General features: G+C 40.7%; 1 protein-coding gene across 1 annotated transcript in view; it reads left to right on the top strand.

Annotated features, from left to right (window-relative positions):
- The window catches only part of AFF3 (ALF transcription elongation factor 3), a gene marked incomplete at its 3' end in the record, with an annotated part of 327,228 nt that overhangs the window by 168,463 nt on the left and 137,405 nt on the right, over positions 1–21,360 (top strand). The window lies entirely within an intron of this gene.

Here is a 21,360-nt window from a genome sequence, read left to right as displayed (position 1 = left end):
AGGGAGGGGTGGACCAGCAGGACAGAGGGGGACTTCTCTCACAGAAGCTGTGCTGCTACTGGGTTGCCACTAATCACCACTAATCTGCCACTGTGAGTGCTCAGGAACAATGCAAGGTGATAACCTGAGCCAAGTGCTCGCTCCCAGCAGATAAGCAAAGTAATGCTGACGTGGGCAAAACCACCCCATAAGCCAGACCCAGGTTACTTCCAGACATGTCTGAGATGACTTCCCAGTGAGCCTTGTGACACATGACCAATCCTAAACTTTGGGTTATCCTGGCCTGGTTTTACTTGCCATGCTCTTCTGCTAAGGCCATTCACGTCACTGCTTTGCTGGGTGCGATGCCTCAGAGGGAGAGTGCAGGAGCCTCCCCAGGGTGATGGCCACTCTTCCCCACTCGCTCTGTGCCCCCTCAAGCTCTCCTAGAGACAAGGACCTGGTGTCTTGGCATGGCTGCTTGGCTGCAGGGCTTGCATTTTGGCTATGGACCATCTTCTGTAATTGGGCTGGCGAATGCTGCCTCTGCTCCCGCTTGGGGCCGGGGCTGCTGGTGCCAGCTGCTCCCCCCGCTGCCTGGGCTGCAGATGGCCTGACCATCCGACGGTCCTCTCCTTCTCCCTGTCTTGCTGAACCCTCTCTACAGTACTACTTTTAGCAGATGTTATTAAGGAACAACCCACTCCTTGGCACACACTGCCAGCCCCCTCACCTTGCCTGTTAGGGAGCTGGGCAGCAGGAGGTGCTCCACAAGCAATATTTTGTTAAGCTACAAGTGACAGAAAATAAGCATTAAAAAAAGGCAGGAAATGCATTCCCATGCATTCCAATAATGCTATTTTTTATCAGACAGTGGGTGATTTTAATTTGCCCCCCGTTAGCTTCCGCAGGGCATCTCCTTCTCTAGCCGTCCCAGACATTGCACGGGTCTGGCTCATTGCGTTTGTTCTCCGTCAAAGTGCAATATCTTGGGATGGATTCTGCAGGCTTAAAATAGAAACATTCCTGCTTGCTGCTGATGATGTATCATTGGGTAATCATTAAATAAATTCAGTGTTTTACTGCATTAACAAAAACACATGATTGTTTAACAGAGTATATTACAGAAGATGGAGGCTTTAATGGTCTCTATGGATTTTTAGTTTGTAAGAGTACATTATGAAACTGTCTTGGTAGGGTGCTGTTTTCATATGTGAAAGAAGTTACTGGCATTATACATCATTTTTATATCTTGTTGCTAGGCAACATATCATAGTGCAGTTATTGCAAAGGTGTCTGCTTCCTCGTTAAAAATCTTCATGTTGCTCCTTAATTCTGCAAAATTAGCTCTGTTATTGATCTTATCCTGCTTCCTCAGATATCTATTGATTGAGGTTTCATTCGTTAGGTTTTGGAGAAATATAACAGTTTTTTGTTAACTGAATCTGGGGTTGAAACCTGAAGCATATGCATTAGTGCTGATCTTTAGTTTCCCCCTTCATCACGATTTGTTTTCATGCAGGAAGTCATACGTTTCCATTCACTTGGGATTCAAAATCAGAGAAGTAATTTGAGTGGTGGTGTATTTAAGATACGGCCTATGACAGCTGGGCTTAAAAAAACAGCAACAACAAAAAGCAGGGACTACCTAGGGTGTTCTGGGAAAGATCTAAAAATTCCCTGTAAAGCTCATTTCTTCCTCTCTTTAAAATAACCTGCAGTTCCTGCTTCAGCATAGTTCTGTTGCAAACTCCTGCTATATTAGTATTTCCAAATCCGGGGGCAGTTTTGCCTCAGCTTGGGTCAGGCTGTGCAAGATTTGGGTCTTTATGGAACCAAGCTGACTTCATTGCCTCACTTCATTCTCGCCTGGAGAAGGCAAATCTATTTCAGAAAAACGCAGTTGGTAATAACAGGCAGCATCTCTCACAAGTATCTTCCGCACAAGAAAATAACTTTTTTTTTGTCCTCGAGTGCCAGCATTTATTCCCTTCATTACCACTCCTCCCGAGCTTCCCTGAGTTGGAGAGCTGTCTGCTGGGGCCATATGTGCTCTCCAGAGGCGGGGTGTCTCTGGCACGTGTACCCCCAGATGCCTCTGCAGGCTCACGTGGAGCCAGGGCACGTGGAGGGGCTGCCAGCGCCAGGCGAGGGGGGAACCAGGGGCTTCCGCAGACCTCCACGTGCAGCAAATGGCTCTTTATTATCCTCATCTCTCATGCCTTTGTTACTAGCGCGTTGTAATTACTTTCATTAACCAGACTTAATGCAGTGGTGGTTGGTATAGCTACTGTTCATTTTTGGGGCAAATTGTACTATTATAATATCAGGTTTTAATTAAGCTGTTTTGGATGAAAGCTGGCATGCTAAAACCCTTTAAAAAATGCTGTTCCTTGATACACACCCACACAGCAACAATCGGTAAATCAATGGGATTTCATCTAACTTCCCCCTTGGAAGATGTAATTTGGCATGTGCTGTCAGAGCAGTTATTTCTAAAGGCATGTGCTCCAGAGGAGGGGAGGAGTGAAAGAAACATGAAAGAAGTTCATTTTCTTATTTTTTAAACTGTAGAAGAGTTAAAAATAGATATAGGACTTTGTTATGCTCTAAAGCCTATTTTTTAAGGAATGTGCAACTAATTGATTTATAATGGGACTAATTAGTTCTGTGAAATTTTAATAGATGAAGTTGTAAATTAAAGAAAAAGAAATTATGAAGGCCCAAATGTTTAACTTCACAATCAATCAATGTACTTTACTTTAAAATGTTTGCAAAAAAATTTGACAACATTTTAAAACTGATGGTAACCTATTCCCCCTTGAACAACAGCCTACACAGATTTCACCCCTGGAACACACTGGGCTGTTCCTGAAGAACCGTGTGGCTCCAGTTGCGCCATACCTGCTTCCCTGTAACTTGCAAGGGAAGGGATAAGGTGGCCTCCCACTACTCTCCCATTGCTTCTAACCAAACAATTTGCCTTTAACATTTGGGCCCCTGGATTGTACAACAGCTTTAGCTCTGTTCCTCCAACATCATTAGTGAGGCAATAGTTAGTGAAAACATTAGTGTTGTTTTCCTGCTAACAGCTCCTTTGCTCTGCACCACCGGGCTATGACGTGGAAACAGTTTTGGTACATCTGAGAAATCTGATCAGACTGTCTCTAAATCCTTTTCTTTTGATTGCTGCCTTTGGAACTATCTTTTTCTTCCTCAGGAGAAGATATTATCTGGCTGACCCTGATAATAGTGGGTGATGAATATCCAAACTGACCAGCTTGGTCTAATTCCTTTCCCTAACCCATCTCTGATCTGTTTGAGGAGACACTGTTAAACTGGATGCAACTCATTGTAGTCCAAGAAGTGTTGCTAGTATGAGGAATCAGTCTCTCTTTTAGTATCTGTTTATCCATGAAGTCATATTTTGTTTTAACAGGTTTGCCAGTTGATCTCATTAACTCCTATGGTCTATATACAAACACCTGCAAAGTTGATTGCATCCCTTCATGGCCAAGAACTCAGTTATCAGATGAGCTGATAGTCAGAATCAGCTTAACTGTGTGATTGTTTCATTCATAAGAAATTTCTGCTGTAGGTAGCTGAGTTGGCTCAGTTAAGCACCTATTGTTTCTTCCTGTAAAAGACAGAGAATTCTCTCTTACTCCACATTCAGACTAAAGAATGAACCAAGACAGTACTATGGGACAGCAAGAGCACACCGAACAAAACAGAAGATGAGCCTCCAACTCACATTGCACATCGTTTCCTATACCTATAACATGCATTATTTCACTGCTTTATAAAAATTTCAGCTGGTTTCCAAATGGACTATAGATCCATTGCGTCTCATTGTTTCAGAATGGCTGTCCTTGCTGGTCAGCAGGCCAGATGTGCGGCAGGTTTCCCCATCGGTCTCTTCTCCCAGCTACCACAGTATCTCTCCTCATGCTCATCTGCGGGTGGTCAGCTCAGGAGGTGAAGTGACAGCCACCTTCTGAAAGTCACCCACAGGCATGAAGGTGCAAACCACCCAGTCCCCGCTCCAGGACAGTTCAGATGCTGACAGGCAACCTTAGCCCTGGGCTGTTACAGCCACGAAACACTTTACATAGGTCCTGGGGAACAAGAGGGTTTTTTTCCATATTGTCAGGGAGATGATGCCTATTTTTGGCTGCCACCCACTGGCATGGTCCGTAAAATGCCCTACCCCATCAACTCAGCTTTTCAGGGCTCTACAGGGATTTGTGGATGAAAAAATCTCCATGACCAGGAAGAGCCATGTTACCAACTTCTATTTGCTATGCACTTCATTTAAAAAAAAAAAAAAAAAAAAAGGTTGTTTTACTCCAATAAATTCTCTGCTTCCCTACTGACTCTCTGGATGCCCATAATTCTTAGAAAGCTCAAGTAGGCAGGATCAGGATAATTTTGTTTCTCCAACGTGATGAATCTGCCAGCCCTGTCTGTTGCCTTTCTGTGAATCTTAGTCTCCCAGAACCAAAGCCAAATTTGACACCTGGTGCTGGCCAGCACCTGATAATCCGAGTTCTTTTGGCCAACACTCTTCAAAACATCTTAGCGCCAAGTGCAGAACCCTCTACAAAGCTGAATGCAAGAGGTGTATGGACTGGATTGCTTCCCAGCAGCTCTCTGATCAGCTCAGTCAGACTACATCTATCAGCTTTGTTGTTGGAGCCCAACAGCAGAGCCTCACCAGCTCACAATGTTTTTGGTCTTGCTACTTTCATTTCAGTCCAAGTTGCCAGGGGAAGAAAAAAAAAAAAAAGAAGAAAAGAAAAAAGAAGAAACTCTAAGCCAATCTGCAGCTTCAACCATGGGACACTTCTGCTGGCATCCGTTTTCGTATTTTGTCAAACATGGCATTTCTTGGCCCTTGCTGATCCTGCCCCCAACTTACTTATTATGTCTCTTGGTTGGGACACAGAGGTGAATGATACCTTTGATCAGCCCGCTTGTTAAATGTGCTATGAGACTTCTAAGGAAACAAAATGAAAATAACAAATATGCTTAGTAGCAGCTGGGCTGTCCAAATACTCTTAGTGAGATTAAGACTATTTTGCTTGTCAAGATTAAGTCATTGTTTCCTTGTACTGCTTCCTCTGCATCTATCTTGAATTTCTCATGCTTGGACTGCTAGCACTTTGAGGCAGGAACTGCTCTTTCAGTGTCTGCATGGGGCACTTTGCCAACCGGGTCCAGATCAGGAGTCTAGACCATAACTAGGCATTTACACCTCCCATTCACGATTATCATGTAGTTTCACACCCCAAAGTGAGATTATTTGCAGAAACCTTGTGTGCCACGCTGGGAGGGACCCTTCATCTTGGCATGTCAACGTGGCTTGCAACAGCCTGAAAAGAACCTTTCCTAGAGAATGGTGGAGAGATCTAAGACCTGTTGACTTGCCCACCCCCTGCCTCATCCTTTGAAGGACAAAGTTCAGCCTCATCTGAAATGGTTTCCTAAGTTCAAAAGATTCTGAGAGGTTCCAGATCTCAGGTCCTCTTACCAAAAATATATAGCTGTAGCTTCACTTTTCATGAGTCATTTCTTCTCATAGGAATCCCCTACCTTACCAGACCATGCCAGGTTCAGGATAGAGTTCATTGCAAGCTTTTACTATGTCATCTGCAGGTGCAGAAGTGAATCTTCTGTATATCTGGGGATATATGTATATATAGGTGTGTATATCTGGAGATTCAGTACCCCATAGCATTCACTCTTCTGAGAGCTTTCGGTAAAGATCAGATATAATCTAAGTTCAACACTGGAAATGCTGTATTTAGATTATGTCACTGCCTGCAGATAGTTTTAGAGACTTCTGCAGATCTCAGATCGATCTCCAATTCCATCAGTTTAGCTTTCTGCTTGTTTTCTTCCCCAAAATCTGAATTCACTCACAACAAAGACAGTGTCATTTAATGCGTGTAGGATTGGCACGTTCAGATGATCCCCCAAAATTTCTCAAGTGTCCAGTCTGAATTGTTAGATGCCAATTTATTGCTATGCAGACTTGCCGAGGTAAATTTTGTACTGTATTCCTGTTTCCTGTGGGCTACTAAAGAGTATCCTCCAGACAGAGCCCATTCTCCTCTGTTTGCTGAGGTACTCAGACCTGCTTCCTAATGCTTTGAGTACATTTACTTCTCCAAGTCCTTAATTCCAGCTGGCAAATCAGATGCCAGTGCTGATAAAGTTGTTCCTCCTTGTTCTTTGGGTAAGATTTCTCCTCCCAAATCTGGTTTTAAAATGCTGTTTGTCCATTACCAAGGATGGGGTGTCTGTACACCAGCACTTGGAGGGGAGGAGCAGCTTTCTCGACACTAACTGTGGTGTTTTGCAAAGAGTTTTCCCACACAGATGCCATGACCCACCTCCCCTCCCTGCTGACTTGAAGCCCAGTGCTCTGGTTTACCTCACTGGTGAGGTACCAAGGGGTAATTGGCCTCCCCATGACCTTACTTCTGGTGCTCCTGAAAGGGTCTGGATGGGGCTGGTGCACCTGAGGCCATCTCAGGTGTTGCCGCTGTAGAGGAAAACAGTGTCCCCTGCATAAGAAACTTGCCCCTGGAGCAAAATCTGTGTGGACAGCCCCTCTTCAAGAACCACAGTTTATGTCGGGTAAGTTACCTTTCTCCCCCCACCCCCTTCTGTAATTAGGCAACCCAATTATGTAGTTTAATCTAATTAAAGTAATGATGCAATTATACAATAATTGATACATAATCGGCATGCAAAAACCTGTGTAAGTATTATTTAACCAACAGAGCAAATTCTAGATGAACCTTTTCAGTCTCTTAAAAGTATATCACTTTAGCAGCCAGCTTGAGGAAGGGATTTTGCCTTCTCAAGCATTTTTAAATCCTTACTGCCACTAGTAAAATTACTTTTTTTCTCTTTTTTTATGGGCATTCAGCTTCCCTTGACTTCAGCGGGAGCTGTCTCTGAGTACCCATAGACAGAAGTAAAGCTTAGAGCCTCTGAAAGACTCACCATGAGTATCTCATCCAAAGATGGCAAAGTGGTACAAAGCCATTTCAGCAATACTGGATTGCCTGCTGTTAGAGATGAGGAAAAAAAAATTATTGTCGATTGCAAGAGAAGACAGCTCTGTGGTACCTGTACTGGTATTTTTTCAGCAATCCTTACTAATTAAGTTTCTTTTAAAAATATGATAATTAACAATTACTTCCCCATTATCCAAAATAACTGTGCAAAATGTTCATATTACATATGCACCACACAGATGTATAAACTAAGCCTTGGGTGTGGATCCACACCAGGTTTTATGCACCAAAATCATGAGAATGTGGAGGTAGATGCAGCTCTAATGGCACGAACAGGAATCTAGTTTTCTGCATTGGCTTATTTTTCTGAAATAGATAAATTGAGAAGGTATGTTTCATCATATGAGGATGTTAGCTGCACCTGTCACAACCAAAGATCCATGTTCGGAAATGACATCAGAGACCCGGGGCCTTGTCTGCTAAGAAATGGGATTTCTTCTCATCCGTGGATAATATTTCCTTTAGCCTACTCCCCATTCCCTCACTGTTGTGCAGTGAACTGTGTACCCTATATGGCTTTTTCCCACCAGTGATGTGGCTGAACATCCGTGATATTTTACCCTTGTTTTGTAAATCATTGTGGAATCAAACACATCCATATTTATCTAAAGCTCTATAGTTAATCCAGTGTGTCTGGATGCGTGAGGAAACAAGAATGGCCTGTCCCTTCCTTTGTCTCTGTTGCATAACTCATGCTTTAAACTAGGTGCATTATCTTAAGAGATGTTATGTAACAAGTTTGTTCAAATTGCCCCAGTAGCTGTGTCAGTAGAACTATTCAGAAACAGAGAAATTTCAGAGGAAAATGTGAATGTTCTTTCATAAGTAGTCACTTGGGCTTTTTTTTTGTTGTTTTTTTGCTGCTAAGGATTGGGTTTTAAGTGTTATTACCCATGTGTGTGGAAGTATAATTTTGATTTGATCCATATTCTCTTTAATGCCAAAATCGCTGAAAAAAACTTTTTAATTTGGTTTCAAATTAAAATATGATGGTTTTACTGTTATCTTTTAATTGTCAGTATTCATATTGCTAGTATAAGTGTCTGTATAATCTTTTCATGATACACAATGAAAATATGTAAAAAAAAGCCTATGACTGAACAGTTGCTTGTTCATGGTGATATAAATTCAGTTCTGCATATGGAAGTCACTGAGAGGCTGCACATATGGCCCACATTTTCCAAGCTTAAGAAGAATTCACAGGTGCTTAGATGATCCTCTAATCACTAGTAAGGGTCATGTGGAGAGCATCTTTGTCTTCCAGCATTTTTTTTCCACCCACTTGGGGGTTTCACACTGAATGTTAAAGGACAGACTCAGCTGGGCAGCATGTGAGGAAAGTTTCCGATGTCAGACAACCCTAGTTCCTTCAACCTAAAGGGTGCAATTGCTTCAGAGACAGTAAAAACTTTTTATTGGGTGAAATTATCTCACTGATGGGCTAGAGAACATCGGTAGGTCCATTCATTAACAGACATCTGGAGACTCAAAGAAAGCAAAGTAAATGCAGCTAAAAACTATGGGAAAATTCAACAGGCACACTACTGCACAAATATTTATATGTATATATTCCATGAAAAAATCAGCATAAAACCCGAACATCCAGTTGTTTCATGGCTCTACTTATGTTTATTGCTAACAGAAGTCTCTGTAATGTTGCTCACAGGCAATACCATTGTGCTAATTTTCTACCCATCTTTGTCTTCATTGTTTTAGCAGTAAACTCACCCATATTTGATGTAGGATCTTGAGCTGAATTTGCCAACAGTTTGATAATTCTGAGAGGCCAGGGGCTGCTGTCTTTGGTCAAGATACAATAACAACTAATGTACAGCTGATCTCATATTGCTGAGCGTGATTTAAAGGAAAATCTTTGAAAGAAGTATAACTGCCTGAATTACTACTCTTTTATATGTTTTTAAATGAGAATGTAAAGGCCAAGGGCATTTTTTCCTGCTTAATACTATTAAATCCATCATTAAATCTCTTGCTGAACACTGGATGAATTTAATGGTGCCCTCAAGTGCCGATGCTGATGCTTGACTGTGTTAATATTGTTGTATATACAGATACAATAAATAACACTTAGCTAAGGTAGTGTTAGCAACCTTATTGGGTATATCAGTACAAATAGCTATACTAATGAGATTAAGCATCAGAAACCAATGGCGATGTGCATCCAGGCACTGGGGCTAAAATATGGATAGGGATTCAACACATTGAACCTATCAATAAAACCAAGCAGACCCTACTAAAAGCTTTACTGCCAGTTGGCATTAAAAGATTAATTTGAAAGTACAGTTTTTATCTTTTCTCGATTTATAACATGCTCTGTATTAAAACTACAGTCTGTCTTGCGCACAGGTGTTATGAGTATTTCTGTTTGCTGAACAATCAGCAAAACCTCTGTCAGGCCACTCTGCTTTGCCTTGCTGTAACCGGAGTTCCCTTCGGTTGACGTAACTCAGCACTGGGTGTGGACCGGGTTTGTATCACTGGGGTTTTTTATGGCTTGTATTCTGAACACAGAGTTGCATCAGTTGAGTCACCTCTAGATCATCGTTTCTCCTCTCAACATACACCAGTTGGATGCAATTGCCTTGCCCATGCAGATTATTTTAAGCCACCTGGCATCATTCCAGGATCCTACTTTTCCCACACAAAAAGCATGAAAATGTTCATGATTACAGTACTCTTTTACCACTGTAGTAACCTCCAACTGTTTCATTTTTTAGGGTTTTCCTTACTTATGCGTTCATTACTGGTGCGGAAAAAACCTCAATGTTGTGATCTTCTGAAGGGATTCGACATATACTAAAGCTTTGAAAGATATATCCACTGCTTTGTTTTAATAGGAAACTTTTTCAAAGTAAAAAAAGAACTAACCTAAAGGACTACCTTTAATCAGCAGGGGTGAAATCCTTTCCTGGGTAGGAAAGTCATTGAAGATTTAAGTGGGAATTAATTGCTATGTAGATATTATGTGGACCTTCTTAATGCAGTGAATTGCAGTTTGATGGTTCTTATGAAGAGAAATCAAAATAAATTAACATTTGCTGCCACAAAACAACCTTTCATGACTTTTAAGGCAGCTGTTCCTGATTCCCACTCTCTCTAAAAGCCAGGTAACGTAAAATAAAAAGTGGTAATGGTATGTCCTGTTTCCTTTTTCTTTATGTATTACTTTAATTTTTCCATATGATTTCTCTGAGGTAAATATATATATATATTTACATCCTCATTTTTTTTAAATGACAGCAAAAGAATGTTAATTCTGCTGTAAAGTGGATAAGTAAATCACAGGTAGTTAAGAGCTCGAAAATAAACAAGCATTTGAAACCATCTTACTTCCTTGTGTGCCTCTATTACAGTGCAGCCTGTAATTTCATAATCACCTACTGTTTGCTGGCAAACATCTTGAGGAATGTTTTAGAGAACTGTAAAAACTTTTGTTAGCATCATTTTTTATAACATTCTCGCTGTAAAACCAAGCTGTCTTTCTACTGAGAGTCTGGTACAACATCAGCAGAGAATGCCTAGAAATGGGGAGGCAGCATGATATGCTAGTCCCCATAGGTTTTCTGTGCATATGGGTTTTTCATCAGTTCAGGTTTGTTTCATAGCCAGTCTACTTATGAACTGTTTCGAAGATCTACTTTATTTTTCTTTCCATTCATTTAATGTATTTAGGTTTAGTCAAAATGGTTTAAAACCATTGCTTTGTTTAAGTAGAAGCAAATTTCTTATTCAGACAATGCCTACAATAATCATAGAATCATAGAATGTCCTGAGTTGGAAGGGACCCACAAGGATCATCGAGTCCAGCTCCTGTCCCTGCATGTGACAACCCCACAGTTCACACCATGTGTCTGAGGGCCTTGTCCAGTCTCTGCTTGAACACTGTCAGGCTTGGGGCCGTGACACCTCCCTGGGGAGCCTGTTCCAGTGCTCCACCACCCTCTGGGGGAAGAACCTTTTCCTAATGTCCAACCTAAACCTCCCCTGGCACATTTTCCTGACATTCCTTTGGGTTCTGTCACTGGTCACCACAGAGAAGAGATCAGTGCCTGCCCTTCTTCCTCCCCTTGTGAGGAAGCTGGAGCTGCCATGAGGTCTCCCCTCAGTCTCCTCCAGGCTGAACAAGCCAAGTGACTTTAGCTGCTCCTCATACGGTTCCCCCTCCAAACCTTTCACCAACTTTGTGTCCCTCTTCTGGACACTCTCCAGTAGCTTTATATCCTTTTTATCCTGTGGTACCCAGAACTGCACACAGTGCTCCAGGTGAGGCCGCACCAGTGCAGAGCAGAGTGGGACTAAGATAGTTGCATTATGCTGCTTCTTAGTGAAAAAAAGGGTATGATGGATGAAGCCAGATCACCTGCTTTAGGAGCAGAGTTAAGGTTTCAGTGTATATTTTCATACCTTCTATTTTTTTCCAAGTGGAGTCGCAGAATGACATTGTCACACTTGGTATTGTTTGTGCTGGGACAGGGATTTTCTTAAGAGATTTTCTGACTCAAGATTCTTTCAACCTTAATTCCAGTTCTATGTGTTCTACCTCGTAATAATAGTGTGGTACTTACAGAGATTACAAAGGCACTGGGATGTTTAATTCAGGTTTGCAGAATACCTTGCAAATGAAAGCCAGTGTGTACAATAAGCGCCAAATATTGTTTCAGGGCTTAAAGCAGACAGAGCTTGAGACAATGATAGCTTTGAAGAACCCACTTAATATAAACACTAGATAAGTGTGAATTGCACAAGTAAAAAACGATCTCCCTCACTGCTCCATAGGCACATTTGCAGCTGGAGAGAAGCACAATTTAAAATCAGTTTTAACAAGAAATGCCGGATTGCCTAGAGACAACTGGGACAAACAAAGGGGCTCTCCATGCCTCCAGCATCTTCTCAAAGGCCACGCCCATGTGTAACAGGAAGAAGTAGCAAGTGCTGTTTCGTGCTTCTGGCACTGGCTTCCAAGAACATGATGGTGAGTAGGGGCAGCCCAGGCAGATAATGCCCTCGCACAGACTCCCAGACACTCCCGTGCTGCTGGCAAACCTAACATTTCAAAGTAGGCATGAGGAAGAATTTTTTACTATTTTTTTCTTCTATGCCTACCCAGGGAAGGAGGGCATGTACATTACTGAAGGCAACAGGAGGCAAAGAGCAACCCAGTGTAGTGGCTGTGCCTACGTGGACCTGCTGGAATACTGTTGTGCACACCCTGGTCCCTCTAGGGTTCACGTCTGGGTGCCTGATGGAGAGCACCTCTACTCTCCTCTGCCATCCAACTGCTCTCCCAGGCTGAGACACAATCCAAATGTGACTTTTCAGATGAAAATCATGATAGGCAGCCTGCTAACCTTCTCACTACCCACATTAAATCTGGAAAACCTAATACTGGGTTGTCTGTATATTTAAGGAAAATATTTTAGATGATCTCAGATGATGTCTCAGGAACAGCAATGTCTTCTTAATGTGAAGGTATTATATTAAAAGATCTCATGGAGTATATGTTTCCAAAAAACAGGGAGGGCAGGGAAGAGGGCCTTGTGAGTGCTTGACTCTCATCCTGATATGCAGATGGCTAAGACACAGAAATGTGCTATTGTTCTCAGATTTGGAGACAGACATAACTTAAGAGTCTAAGGAAACAGTCTAACAGTCTAAGAAAAAGTATCAGGGCAGCCTAGCTGAAATAATTACGCTGCCAAGAAGTCATCTGTGAGTTCTTCAACTTGTATGTGTGATTGTAGCAACTAGAGAGGTCCAACACTGATGGACATCTTTGTGCTAAGTGCCATAAAACATGTAAGAAATAAAGCTTTGCTCCAAGGGGCACAAGGCCAGACTCAGTGCCCCCATGACCAGCTGTTGGAAGCACTTTAGGACTGAGTATAGCAACCTGGACTCCATCTCTAGACAATATAGAAAGTCACTTCCAGAGGGTGCTCCAGGTCTTAGATCCACTGATGTGCCCCATGCCCCTTTCTTCTCCATTTTCAAATGCACAATGATGGAAGAAGCTCTTTGGGAAAGAGCATCAGTTGTTGGGAGATTATTTTCACTTGCTTGTCCTCTGGTGATCTCTAACTCCTTTCTGGGCTCAGTGTCCCAGCCTGCCAGGTATATATGGTATTCTTCATTTGTGGACACGAGTTTGTCTGTATTCAACTCTGTACGCTTCTGTACTCTTAGCTGAACTGGTCTCTGTTGGCTTCAGCCATCACATTGTGCCGCTGTGCTACTTCTAGAATATGAACCATAAGATTTAGCACCTTTCTGTCAATTCAGATCTAGGAGGCACACGATGCAACCTTGAGAACAGATGGTTGAATTCACATACACTGAAGCACGCACTGCTACAGTGATTTCTTAATCTCATTCAGAATAAATGACTTGTATATGAACAGATTCCCCAGGTTGTAAGAGCATCATAAACAAAATTGTTTGCTAATTGCAGTCAGCCACATCCATGCAAGGTTGTCCAGGAAGGATTTACAGTCTGCTTTGCCTTGCAGAACCTCTCTGCGCTATGGTAGGGAAAAGGGAAGGAGAGTCTCTGCTTTGATGCTCAGCTCCACAGACCGGGGTTCCAGCCTGGCATAATTTTCACCTGTAAATTGAACACATTTCGTCTAGTATCATTAAGAAACCACAAGTGAAAACCTCTTGGAGCTACACTTTATAGAGCCACATTTGACAGCAATTCAATTTCTAATACTTTAATTCTTACTTTTTTCTTTCCATGGTCTTTTCTGACCCTCTCTATCATCTTTTCACACTGACCAAGAAGTTTGTTGAAGTAAGACAGAACAGAAGCTTACTTTCTTCTTGTTATGGTTGGCAGCCTTCGCAGGTACGTTAGCCAGAAGGCGTTCTGGCAGCACCTTGAACCTTTACCCAGAGCACAAGGTATTTACTTCATGTAATGTCTGCCCACAACTCGTGCACAGAGCACACAGGCATTACTATGTTACCCGTAAATTCATGAAGCTTGAAATACTCAATCAGTTGGCTGAACAAGCTGAGCTAAAATGATCAATTCATACCCGCTGGTGAATCTCCACTGTAGATGCACAAAAGAGCTTTTCGTACAAGCCCTCATGTTCCTGTACAAGCCCAGGAACCCAGTAAGTCTTTATGGTACCCCCAGTCCTCTTAAACTGGTATCAGGAGTATGAAAGACTGGAACTAAGGACAAATTAGGCCAAACCAATGACTCGCTATTTCACCTTCTGTCCAGGGGGGGTGGACCAGGACCACTAATGTACTGATCGGAAAGCTTCCAGTTTCCTACAAAATAAGAAACTTGAAAAATTTGTCTACTTGCAAAAAAAATAGGGTTTTCCCCCCCCCGCCCCAGATCTTGCTTCAACGATCTCCTTACATTTAGCGGTGTAGTTTAGCCTGGAATAAAGAGGTGTTTATAGTAGAACATTACATGCATTTTTGGCAAAGATGTTTCAGTATTGCTAAATATTTACCGTGACAGTATTTTTGTCTTCTCCAAACTGCAGATGTTTTCCTTAGTAAATGTGTCTGATTTTTAGCTATGGGTAATTTTTTTTGTCTACTCCTTTAATCATATTGATACAATCATTCTTCAAAAACAGGGTAAGACCCTGACCAGCATCCTGGTCTTTACTTTCAATAACCTTTGTTTTTACTTCTTGAAATGTTTCCAGAGCAGTCCTGAGGACACTACCATTGCTTTGTTAGCAGACTGCAGAATTAACATGCTTGTTACGATCTCTGAAAATGTCGACTATGTGCACTTTTTCATTATTATCTGAAATCATGCAGCGATCTGGACCTTGAAGTATCCTAGGTCTTTTCCTTTCCTCTTTCTCCTCCCCCAGCTCCCAAGAGGCAGCTATTCATCTTCATTAGCCACTTCTGTTAGCTTGCTGTCAACTGAGGATAGAAAACTAGCTGCATCAGTCTTGCATGGCAATTCAGGAATTAGAATCCACAGTCCTTGGGTGCAGGAGGTTAATGCCCTAATAAAGATTGTACCTTGATTAACCACATCATCTCAGCTTGCCCAGGCAAGGCTGCTTTTCAGACAGTTTGTCATATCATATGGCCCAATGCATTCATCTAAAAACATAGCTTCTTAGCTAAGAACAGATATTCATCATTGTGGCTACAGGAGAAATTTTGTCCTTTTTTTTCATTTCATTGAAGAATATTCAAAAGTTTTTAAGGAAACCCTACACATTCTGTTCAGTGATTTACCTATAAAGGGACATATTCTTTCTTTCCTGATAGATAGAGATAAATCTTATTGTCTTTAACTCTGAGATGAGAGAGCATGGCATGGATCATACCCTAATTAACACTTACTCTTAGAATCAAACCACATTTCTCTTGGGTGTCCATAGCTTCTTCTGGTCTTTTAGGCTCATTTACTCCCCCCAAAATGTACAAAAATTTGCAAGACTCTTTGTTAAATAATTATAATCATACAATAAAGGACCTGAATAAGTCAGTTTGATATGTAAGCAGCTGTAGCCTTCTTTTGCATTTATCTGTCCTAGATTGGTGAACCTTGACTGAATGTTGCACGTTATTTGCAGGATGGTTCCACTAAAGCAGAGATAATATATTCCAAACAGAACCTTATTGCACGGGCATTTGTGATTTTCTCTAGAGTGAATTGGTCCACAGATCACGTTGCAAATGTTCATGATTTGGAATGGTTTAGTTCTGTAGATACCAAACATGCTGAGATTTAATGCTGAACACATTCTTTAATGCTGCAGCCTGAAAAACCTCCGACCTTGTCCCTTTCCAAGGTCCTAATTTCTCTTTTCTTTCCCTCTCCGTAGCCCACAGGCACATACACACAGAGTCTCATTCCTATCAAACAGTTTCAGACGATGCCCATCCATGCAGGTCTGAAGAACCAACCACAGCACAAATGACACAGTCACAAGCTACACAATTTCCTTTGTTTCTTTACTTAGAACAAAAAAAATCCTTGACAATCACTCTCCCCTGGATTGTGACATATCTTGGGATGTTATACCGATGAAGCATATTGAAAAGAATTCATATTACGGAAAGCAACAGGGCATTTGAAGGGTCTTGGGACTGGAGCCAAAGGGGAAATGTGGTAGAATGTGTTTTGCAGCAGATTGCTATGGAAAAAAGTCTCTTGTTGAAACCATTTTAGCAGGAGTAGGGAAGACAGAAGAGCTGCTAACTGAGGTTCAGTGCTGAGCTGTCACCAGCTTGGCATAAATGGTGTCCTTACAGCTATTTCAGCCCCATGACAGGGAACTTGTAGTAGTTCCCGTATTTCATCCTTCAGTTAGTGGGTGGGTGAAACCACATTTGTCACTTATCTTAAGTTTAGAAGGCATTTTGCATCATATGTGATGTAAATATTAATTATAAATTAAAACCTCCCCAAATAAGTATCAATAGATGGAAAGGAAGTAAAACAGGAAACAATAGAACAGGGGTGTCAAATTCATTTTCACCAGGGACCAATTCAGCCTGGCAGTTGCCTTCAAACGGACAAATATAATTTTAAGACTCTATAAATGTAGGAGTAGTTGCATTTATTCTGTCCTAAAACTACATTCGGCCCTTTGAAGGCAAACATGAGACTGATGTGGCCCCTGGTGAAAATGTGTTTGACACCCCTGCAATAGAAGATGGAAAATGGCAAGATATTTTATTGTGTGGTGGTGGTTCTGAATAAAAGAATAATGACAAAATAAAAGATGCTCGAATGAAAAGAGAAAAATTATCAAGTGCTCAAAGGAAACTACAGGGCTTATGAGGAAGAAGAAAAAGAGTTAAGTAGGTGTAGTTTGGATAAGTGACGTCGTAAAGAAACAAGAAGAAACAGCTTTATCTTTCTATTTTACAGGTGTATATTTGAAGTTTGGGTTAGAAAAGTTGCAGCAATAACAGATACTAGAGGAATCAATTTAATTAAAAAAAAAAAAAAGGCAAGAAAATTTGCTTTTCACATTGTGGGAACCTTATCATAGTGAAATCCTATCATCTTCAACATAGTCTCCAAAAGTTTCAGTGTCAGACTCTTTGCTTTGGATGTTCGACACAAAAATAATTGCCATGTTGTCAGCTAGTGACAGTGTAGCTTCACTGAACTGAAAGGGATTTTTGCCAACTGACAGCAGTTAAAGAGTCTTCTGTGTTTAAAAAAATAGTAATAATAATAATAAAAAATCTATTTTATGAAGACAGGAGAGTAAATGGATTAGAAGTTCTCAAACTGTGTCCTGTGATTGCTTGCTAAAGTGTCTTGGAAAGCTCTGCATTAGCTTTGTGTTGCCTTGACTTCCAGCTGAATAAACGTATTTAATGCTTCCCTAAAATCTGCATTTTAGTGTAGGTAACTACACTACAAAGAGAAAGGCTCTGTGGTGCCTGTGAGCTGACCAGCAGAGTATTTGCAGAGGAAAATTGTGTCTCACCAATCTTCTATAATTCCTGCAACATGTCAGTAGAGCAGTGGATGAAGTTGAGCCAGCTAAAATAATTTTCAAAAGGTGTTTGACAGGGTCCTTTATGAGATGCTACAAACATTTCTTAAATCATCATCTGTGGAGAGACAAAATATTATGAATCAAAAATTGGCTAGGTGAGCACAAGCCAAGAGGAGGATTAAACAGTCAATTTTCTTAATGGCCCAATGATAAGTTCTGGTTTTGGCAGTGGATGAACAGCAAGATAATACATGTGACTAGACTTTAAATCTAGAAGACACTGGTCTCCCTGCTTTTTATTAATTACAATTTTTCTGAATCAGTTCAGCCATTTCTGGTATCATGTGCCACACAGCAAGACTGATGGCACTAGATAAATAGCATTTTCTTAAGTCTAGAGTGAATACTATTATTTACCTCTGCATGGTACTTTTCCTGAAAAATTACCTACAAGCTAGGGTTAAAAGCCCCAGACAAAACACTGCCAAGCAGCCATTAATCCACAAGAAATGTCTCGTTAGTTAATTGTTGCTGCGGAAACTGAATTTGGAGCGAGGATACGCAATACCATAGATTTTTTTATTTGAAGGTTTTCTCTTCAGTAAGAAGAAAAGCCGAGTTGGCACATTGACTAAGATTAACTAGGCTTGGACCTTTATAGCTTGTAAAACTGGACATTCATGTATAACTGCTGCAAGCTGATTTACTACAGGTGGAGACAAGTACAGTTGTAGAGTTAAACTGTGCGTGTGAATGAGACATGCCATCACCACCACTGCAAAGATGTCAGCATGAAACATTGCTGTAACCCTCACAAGGACAAATGCGTGTTTAAAAAAAAAAATATATATATACATATATATATGTGTATATATACATATATATATATATATAAGGGGTCTCAGAGCCACCCCTCAGTAGTGTGCATCTGGCCACAGGAGAAGGAGGGCAGTCATCATCTCAAACAAGCTGCCCTGCAGTTGGGCACACGTGCTCATCCAGCTGCGTTTTTAATCAGTTTAGTCAGGGCTTCCTTCTTTGAAGCAGAAATCTTTGTTTTCCCTATTTTTGGACCCCAAATGACTTCTTGGTGCTTCCTTTAATTAACATTTTTCAGGACTTTAAAGTTAACTTAATCAAGTTTGGAGAAAGATCTAAATCAGTTTTATATTAGACCATTATCTTGTAGAGGCTGGAACATTTTCTGGTGCCAGGCATTTCAGACTTGTTTTTTGTTGATTAATGGTAAAAAAAATCCCTGCTTTTTTCTCTCTAATCTAAAAAATCTTTTATATCAATCAATGTTCTACCACCAATTTGAAGGTCCCAAGGATCTTAAGTACCAGACTCCAGAGACAGGCAAGTCAGCTGAGCAGAAAAGAGAAGCTGTGCATGAAAGTTTACTTTAACAATAAAAATTCAGTCTTTTCTATTTAATTAGTTAGTTGCCATTTTGGTTTACATTTTCAAACATTTCACATCATGTACTAAAAACGGTTCTGATATAATCGTATGTCACCACAAATGCTTTTAATCTGTCTCAAATATCTTCAATAATCTCTAAAGTCATGAGATTTGGCACACAGGAACGTGCTCTGGATTTGTTTCTGCTTGACCTTGCAAAGTGTTGACACTTGCTGGACACCTAAATCCTTTCTCCTGATTTTTGCTATTCTGTTCTTGGCAGCCAGAAGGAGACTGTGCACATGTTTCCCTTTTCAAAAAATATTTTACTACACTTAAATCTTACCAATCCTCAGTGGTGAAAACCTACAGTTTGGGGTATTTTTCATGTTAGCTTTCTGATTTTTTTTTTCTAATTTGATTTCATTTCATAGTTGTCTGAATTCCAAAGGGTAGTGATAAATACACCATAAGATCACAACCCAAAATATTATTCTAGTAAATTCTCATTCAGATATTCATAATAATGGAAATTATTAACCCTGGCAAATATCAGTGATCTTACTAAATCTTTGTGTCAGAAAGGGTTACATCAAATTTAAATTATGTAGAAAGCTTTATTATACACCACATCTCAAAGTAAAAAGGGAGAAGCGAAGCTAGCTGGAAAGAAAAAAAAAAAAAAAAGACCATTAAGGCTATTTTTCATTGAAGTGTGGATGAGAAATAATCTTGGGGAAAAGAAAAAATGAAAGATTTTGACACGTCAAAAAAAAAAGGTCACCCTTATTTTTAATCAGCCCTCTGGTCCTTTCCCTGGATGAAGGCATCGTTGTCAGACTGGGGCAGGCAAGGTGGGAGGGAAGAGCTCCGCTGCTGTAACAGATTGGTTTCTGCATGGCATACAGCAGACTTCTCAGAAGATGTTTCCCTGAAGGTGACAGTGGGGGTCAGCCACCGTGTAACCTGGAGGAACTGCTTCTTGGGCAAATGGAAATCATAAGTACTGAGTAGCATATTTCACAAGTAAGATGACTTTAGGTCAAAACCACCAGATGTTCCCAGTCTGCCTGCCTGCATTCTTCAATTGACAGAGATAACGTAAAGCATTGACCTTCAGGAGAAAGAGACATTCCTGTGCCTACTTTTAGGCTCAGAACCTCAACTTGTAGTGAAAAGCAACTTTTTCTATTTGGGAATGGGGTTTTACCAGTGGAAACACCTTTAATCTGTATGCACAACATCCCGTTTTCTAGAAAGAAAACAGATAGTCTTGTAAGGGAAAAACAGAGAAAAGCAGGTGAGAAAGCAATAATTTTTTAGATCACAGCCTTCGGATTAAATGTCCATATTGCAAATCTCCTTTTCATCAATTTATTGTCACCAAACTTTACTGTTGGAATATTTATCAATATGTAATTCCTTAATCTTTTGAAAACAATAGCACATGTGCCAGGTATTTGTAGCAAATAGCAATCTGTTTGCCTGTGGTTTTTGTTGCCTGAGTTTAAAGAACTTGCTGTATATTAAAAATTACTATGTACTGCTATTGCTGGCACTTATCAGATAAGGAAGTCATAAGATGAACAATCTGCCTCAAAGAACTGAAAAGCAAAGCAATTCTGATACTGAAACTGCAAACCAGGCACGCACATAGATTACAGAAGTACAATAAATCATGTAACTTTTTAGCCTCAAATAAAATAAAAGAATGCAGTTTTTATTAGGAAATAAACTGTTTATCAAGAATGCTTTAAAGGTGACATTTATTACTAATAAACTATGTTGAAAGGGCTGATCCTTTTATTGGCAGAACAGCTGGAGACTTTCCTCTATGTAAAAAATGCCCCAGCTCAGTCCGTGCCAGGTCAGGAAGCACTTCCATCAGCACTAGTGAAGGATGGGCAAGAGACTCACCCACACTTTTTTTCAAACAAGAACATATTCCTTTCTCTTTAAAAACGAATGAGTTGTGGAAATATAACTCCAGTATTATTCTGGGACTGATCGTGGATTTCAACATAACTCCTTGGAATATCACGGAGAAACAATTCCACAGTCAGCTGATGGTATCAAAACCCAGCAAAGCATCTGCCGGGCAAACAGCTGATAGTGTCAACAAGCTCCCTGCTTAGGCAGAATGTTATTTGCTCTTCAGCTCTTGAAACTTACAGGCCGACTCTTCAGGGTTGTCGTGCTCCACAATACTTTTCATGTTAAGTCTGTTAAGTTACTGTGTACCAAGTACACAAGCTGTTGGTGCTGAACATGTCAGAAAACACATCCATCCTTTAACAGCCTGCACTAGAGAAGTATATGAAGCCTCTCTCTTAACAAACTTCTTGTTTGAAGTATTTAATTTACACCTCCCCAAAAGCAGCCTTGTTTTGGAGATCACTTGATTCAGGCTTGAA

This window comes from Streptopelia decaocto, assembly GCF_964273445.1.
Source record: "Streptopelia decaocto genome assembly, chromosome: 1".
NCBI classification, from domain to species: domain Eukaryota; kingdom Metazoa; phylum Chordata; class Aves; order Columbiformes; family Columbidae; genus Streptopelia; species Streptopelia decaocto.
This window is presented reverse-complemented; position numbering and strand designations above follow the sequence as displayed.